We start from the raw sequence: 6,000 nt of genomic DNA, 5'->3' as shown, positions 1-6,000 counted from the left end.
CCACCTCCCCTTTATCACAGTGGGAAGGAGTCAGCTAAGCACAAACTCGGGAGAGAGTGTCTAAGCAAAGCAAGCACCACCATTATTGTTTTGACAGGGTTCTGTGGTCTGGTCTGCTGGCTGCAAAATGGTTGAATCAGTAAGTAGGTTTTGCTTCTCTCCAACTCACACTGCGTAATGTCCGCTGCGAATCACTTGGTGCAGGGTTGATCAACTACAATTAGGTTTAGGTGTAAGTGGGATAAAATCCAAATTAACAACTTGAATTAGCTAAAAGGACATTTTTTTTCATCTCTAAACCAAAGCAGTCCAGGACTGATAGTGCTCTCCAGGAGGACAAGGGTCCAGGCTCACCCTTTTTACTCTGTCATGGTATACCTCATGGTCCAAGATGGCTGCTGCATCTGCAACCAGTATTTAAATTTCAGTCAACAGGAAGGAAATAATTGACTGACGAATAGGTAAAGATGGTAGAGAAGGTGTAGTATAAAATATACAATGAAATATTACTAAGCCATCAAAAAGAATCAAATCTTGCTATTTGTAATGAGCTAGGATGTATTGTGCTAAGTGAAATAAGTCAATCAGAGAAAGACAAATACCACATGACTTCACTCATATGTGGAATTTAAGAAACAAAACAGATGAACATATGGGAATGGGGCGGGGGGAGAAAAAAGAGGGGGAAAAACCCACAAGAGACTCTTAGTGATAGAAAACAAGCTACTGATGGAGGCAGGTGGGTGGGAGATGGGCTACATGGGTGATGGGTACTAAGGAGGGCACTTGTGATGAATCACTGACACTACTCCTGAAACCAACATTGCACTGAATGTTAAATAACTAAAATTTAAATTTTTTAAAAAAGGGAGTAAATGAGCCAGAAGGGACAAAGAACATATGTAAGCATTTTTACAAAATTTCCTGGAACTTGCCCATGACTTCCACCTAATCCTTGTTAACATAGAGTTACCAGATAGCCTAATGAATAGATATCTGGTCTAATGGACCCCACACACAAACTCATGTAATTACAGTCTAGATCTTGGTCCCCAGAGCAGGCAGAGTGGGTAAGCATCATCTCTCATGGAAAGTATTGCCTTAGCCAAACTTCTTGTCTGTGGTGCTAGACGTCTCACACAGAGAGACTGCCAGCTTCTCTAGAGCCTGTATTAAGGTTAGCATTTTCTCTTTCTCTGTCTCTGTCCCCCTCTTTTTTTAAACTATAAAACAGACTTGCTTGCATCTCAACATTTATTTCAGATCATTAAAGAAATTTAATTTGAATGTTTGAATATTTAATTTGAATATTTAAATTGAAATTTAATTTGACTTTTTTTATTATTATTTCTCTAATATTAATATTTAAATATTACTGCCATTAAGTTCTGAAAATATAATCCTATCATCTAGAAACCAGATGAAGGGTCCACGATACTGAGATCACAAATCCTTGGTACTGACCTAAGCTTTCAGACTCAGCCTTGCCACAGAAAACGTAACCGCTTTGGTTCCCTGTCTCCTTGGATCTGACAACCTGGAAGGGGATGAGGGGCCCAGCACTTTCTATCCTTTTATATTGCTCTTGCCTGAAAAATAAAGATCCCAACTGTGTGGTTGGGCCTGGTGGGCACCGCAATGTGGAGTGTTTCTGCAGCAGATGAGTAATGCTTGAACTGTGGTACAACAATTATAACCAGGTAGCCTGGACTCAGAGCTCTCAGTTCTACTATTTACAGGGTGTGTGATCTGGGATGAATTACTCTCTGCCTCAGGTGAGTAGGATTCAACATATGTGTCATATACATCAGGTGGTTTCCGAGATGAAATGATTCCATAGGTACCATTGGTATTTCCATCCAGATACCTGATGGAAAATGATGTGCTTAGTAAGTGTTAACTATTATCATTAGTTTATACATTAGAGGCGCCTCTGTATGAAAAAGTAAGCTGGACAATATTTTTGCCTTTTTAAGGCTAATTAAAAGAATTCATTCAACAAATATTACTGATAAATTACTATGGTTTATCTCAGTTAAGCACCTTCACCTATAGAGGTAGAAAGGAGAGAGAAGGAGGGAGGAAAGGAGGTAAGTGGGCAAACAGAGCATGTGGCAGATGGCCTGTGAGCATGTATTTGGGGACCCCAGGCCATCACTGAGAACAAGAAGATAAGTCCCTCCTTGAGTTTTTATGTATTTCCAATCCCTGGGGTGAGGCTGTTCTCTGCGACTAATGGCTGTGTGTGCATCTAGGCAGGGAGCAGGTGTTGATCTACACAGACTAGTTAATAGCCACTAACAGCACTTAAAAATCCGATAAACTGAGAAGGATGTTCTAACCATTCACACCAGAACCAGTATTCTGTGTGGCCCTTCTTATGCAGTAGCACACAACATCATCTCCATCCCCATCATCATCACCATCACCATCACCATCCTCAGTGGCAAGTCTTCCCGCCTAAGAATCAATAACACAAACATTTTCCCAACCAACCCTGTGTGCTAGACACTTTTCCAGCACTGAAGATAAAAAGGTTAGTGAGATCTGCTCACTGGCCCTAGAAGCCTATGGTATGGAAAGCAAAGCTGTCTGGAACTGACCATAACATAGTGTGATAAGAGCTATGGGAGGAAATTGAATCAAATTCCACAGGAGACTCTGATTAATAGTCTGTTTTCTGCTTGAAAGGGGCCCTTTTTTAACATCAAATATTGTCCAAGAGCAAAGGGATTCACCAAACAAAACATCACTGATGTCACAAAGCAAATGAACACAACTGACTGCAAAGGAACATGCTTCCAAAAAACCTTGTAAAACTTCAGGTAAAATGGCAGACTGAAGCACTATGTTAGTGTATGCCCTTCCCTGGCCAGGCTCCAAACATATAGTGGATAAAATATAACCATTTAAAAAAATTCTAAGCTGAACTCAAAATAAAGATTTGAATACCCTTAGGCACCAGGAAATAAAAAAAAAGAAAGAAATTAAAAGCTACATAGTTATCTTACAGATGATACCATGGCTGCCCAAAGAAAGGAGTGAATGGTATCAGAGACAATGTAGGAATTTTGAAGGGATAGGATATATGGCTTTGAAACAGACCCTGGAAGCGTTATTTGCTTTGAGAAGGAAGGGTCTAGAAAAACAACAACACTATAATAGGGTCTACTGAATGGCAAGGAAGTACACCTCTTCCATGCCATTGGATGGATAGAACTAAAAACCACATGCCTGTGCCATGTGTGATTTGGAGATCTCAAGTACACCCTTCCCTGCAAGGTGCCATGATGCCAACCCCAGGGAAACGGTCCAAAGCAAGTAAAACCTGTTGGACACCTGATGGAACAAAGCAAAACCACTTTATGAGGATACTTCCACATTCCAGGCATCAGGGACACCCTTAGAGGAAAAAATAGCTCCATCTGAAGATGAGCTCCCACCTGAAGAAGAACTTTTCAAAAATGAAAATCTATGATAGGAAACTATCCCTTGTCAAGAAGACCCAACAGATGCAACACAAGAATACAGTAGAATACCTGAAAGAGACATTTTTAAAACAACAAAACAATACAAAACGAATTGTCCACGCCGACTTAACATAGCTGAATAAGCAAACTCATATGACTTAATGGAGGAAAGCCTTTGCCCAAAGGCCACTCCCCTGACCAGTGTTTGAATATCAACTTTTAGTAGATCATTCTTTTGTATGAGGCATTTTCTTCTTTCAGCTATCTTTTTAACATATGCATATACTCCTGGGAGAATTAATACAAGTTAGCCTTTCTCAAATTTCAGTGTTTATTGGAATCATCTGTGGAGCTCTTTCAACATGAGCCCTACCCAACAAAATTCTGGTTTAAGTGCATTCAGCATGAGACCCACGAATCTATATCTCTAACTAGTGTCCCAGGTGATTTTCAGAAAGGCTCAGGAGGGCAGTACAGTGAGGATGGACTTGAACGGCTGACCAAACTGTCTACTGTAGAAACTATTTAAGGGGCAGAGGACAGCATGCTGGGGAGCCTTTAGTTAAGAACTTGTATTTCACAGTAGAATAACTTTATTCCTATAGAACTATACATAGTCCATAAATATTCTTCTACACACACACCTTTTAAACCATATTGACTTTCTACCTGTCATTTAAGATTGATTTTTAGCATACTATTATGGTTATTGGTGGTAGAAATGAAAAGAAAGGAGAAAGAGAAGGAAAGGGATAGTTGCTAGTCAAAAGCTAACAAGCAAAACAAGGAGGAATTATTATCGTTATTATGTCTGTCAAATCCAGCTTGGGGTATCCGAGACATTTACTGCTTGCCAAACACCCATTGGACTCTTTCACATTCCCAAACCTTCTTGCAGTGGGTATGGCCATGTGGCTAGAGCCTAAGGGCTGTGTGCAACTCTCTGGTCCAGTTCCCCACGCATGGAGGTCAATTGTCTAGGAGGGTCATCTGACCCCCATCAAGCTTGCACAAGCCATGAACAAACCTCTGTGGGGTTGTTGCTGAAATTGAGGGAAGGGGATGTTTGCTACCACAGCATAGCCTAACCTGATACGCTAGTCTGTAAGAGATGGAAATAGGTATAATCTTGTTAAAGAAAATGGTCTCCCATGCCTTAGTAGTTACAGATAACAGTTCCTGTCTTGCACCCTCTTTAACTATTTATTTTCCACCACTGCTTCCAACATCTTTAAATTGCTAAAATTGAATAGAGATCCCAATAACCTCCAGGGAACTACTCACTTCAAGAGTTCCATGTTATGTGTGTGTGTGTGTGTGTGTGTGTGTGTGTGTGTGATGTTATTTTTAGGAAACAAAAGATCCAGATATTTCTGATCCATACAAGCACTTACTGTCAAAATACACATCTCACTGACGTCTTCACAGTTAGTTTTCTTTTGCTGTAAAGAGAATAGCAGAACCAAGCAGATGTTCTGGCCACTCTGCAGCTGCTTGATTTACAATGTGACACCAAATTTATGAAATCAGCTGGGGGACCCCATGGCATCCTAAGGTTTCAGGAAAGGAAATTCACAGGTTTGAGTCTACCCAGTTTCCATGTTGTCAAGTACTCTGCAATGGGAAGTTTCTGTGAGGTCCCCAAAGGACAGCCATGAAAGCTGGGGGAGAGCAAAGAATGAACATAAAGCAACATGCTTCCTTCCTTGACAAGACCAATGGGAGGGCCAAGAGGAGGAGGAAGGAGGGAGAAAAATCCCAAGAAGGAAGGAAAGAGACCCCATTTTTCAAACTGATAGTTTCCCCTAGGTTTGCCTCCCAACCCCACCCAGCATGGGAAGGATTCAGGAACCTTTTCCACCACCGCGAGAGAACACCTGCCCTGGGTTTGTGCAGAAGGTTGCACCATCTTTCTGCGTGCTTCCCACTCCTATTGTGCTCACAATAAAAAATGGGGTCTCTGTGGGCTGAAAAGAGGTCTGGTTTGGACATTAGTGAGCTAAAGAGAGCCAAATAAAGTTTGACAACATCAGAGTTGAGAAGTCTGTCCTGAGGCAACACATTTAGTAATTTGCAATGAAGTTTCAGTGCAGGAACTTGCAAAGACACAATCCTCACCACCTATTGTTTTCTGCTTCTAAGTGGAGTGCATGATAATTGCATTTTAAAAGATCTCTTTGAACTCTCTTGCTTTTAAAAAAATTACAAAATCATTGCCCCGAAGTTTGCTGGCCACCCTCCTGATAAAAACAAAAACAAAACAAAAACTCAAGTGTCCCATAGGCCTTGCAGCATTTGTTGAATAAATGAATGGATACAAGGTCAAGAGGAGAAAGTAACCTGGGGATCAGTGGGAAATGTGGTTTTAGACACTTTGGGTTTGAGATGCTAATTGAAGCATCTTACACTAGACTGACAGATTTGATTACTTAAAAATTTTAAATTCTGTATGACAAAGGACACCACAAATAAACCCAAGAAACAAGCAATACGTTGTAGAAAAATATATACAATGTCCTAAAGAAAAGAT

The sequence above is a fragment of the Felis catus genome, chromosome D4 (assembly GCF_018350175.1).
Source record: "Felis catus isolate Fca126 chromosome D4, F.catus_Fca126_mat1.0, whole genome shotgun sequence".
NCBI lineage: Eukaryota > Metazoa > Chordata > Mammalia > Carnivora > Felidae > Felis > Felis catus.
This window is presented reverse-complemented; position numbering follows the sequence as displayed.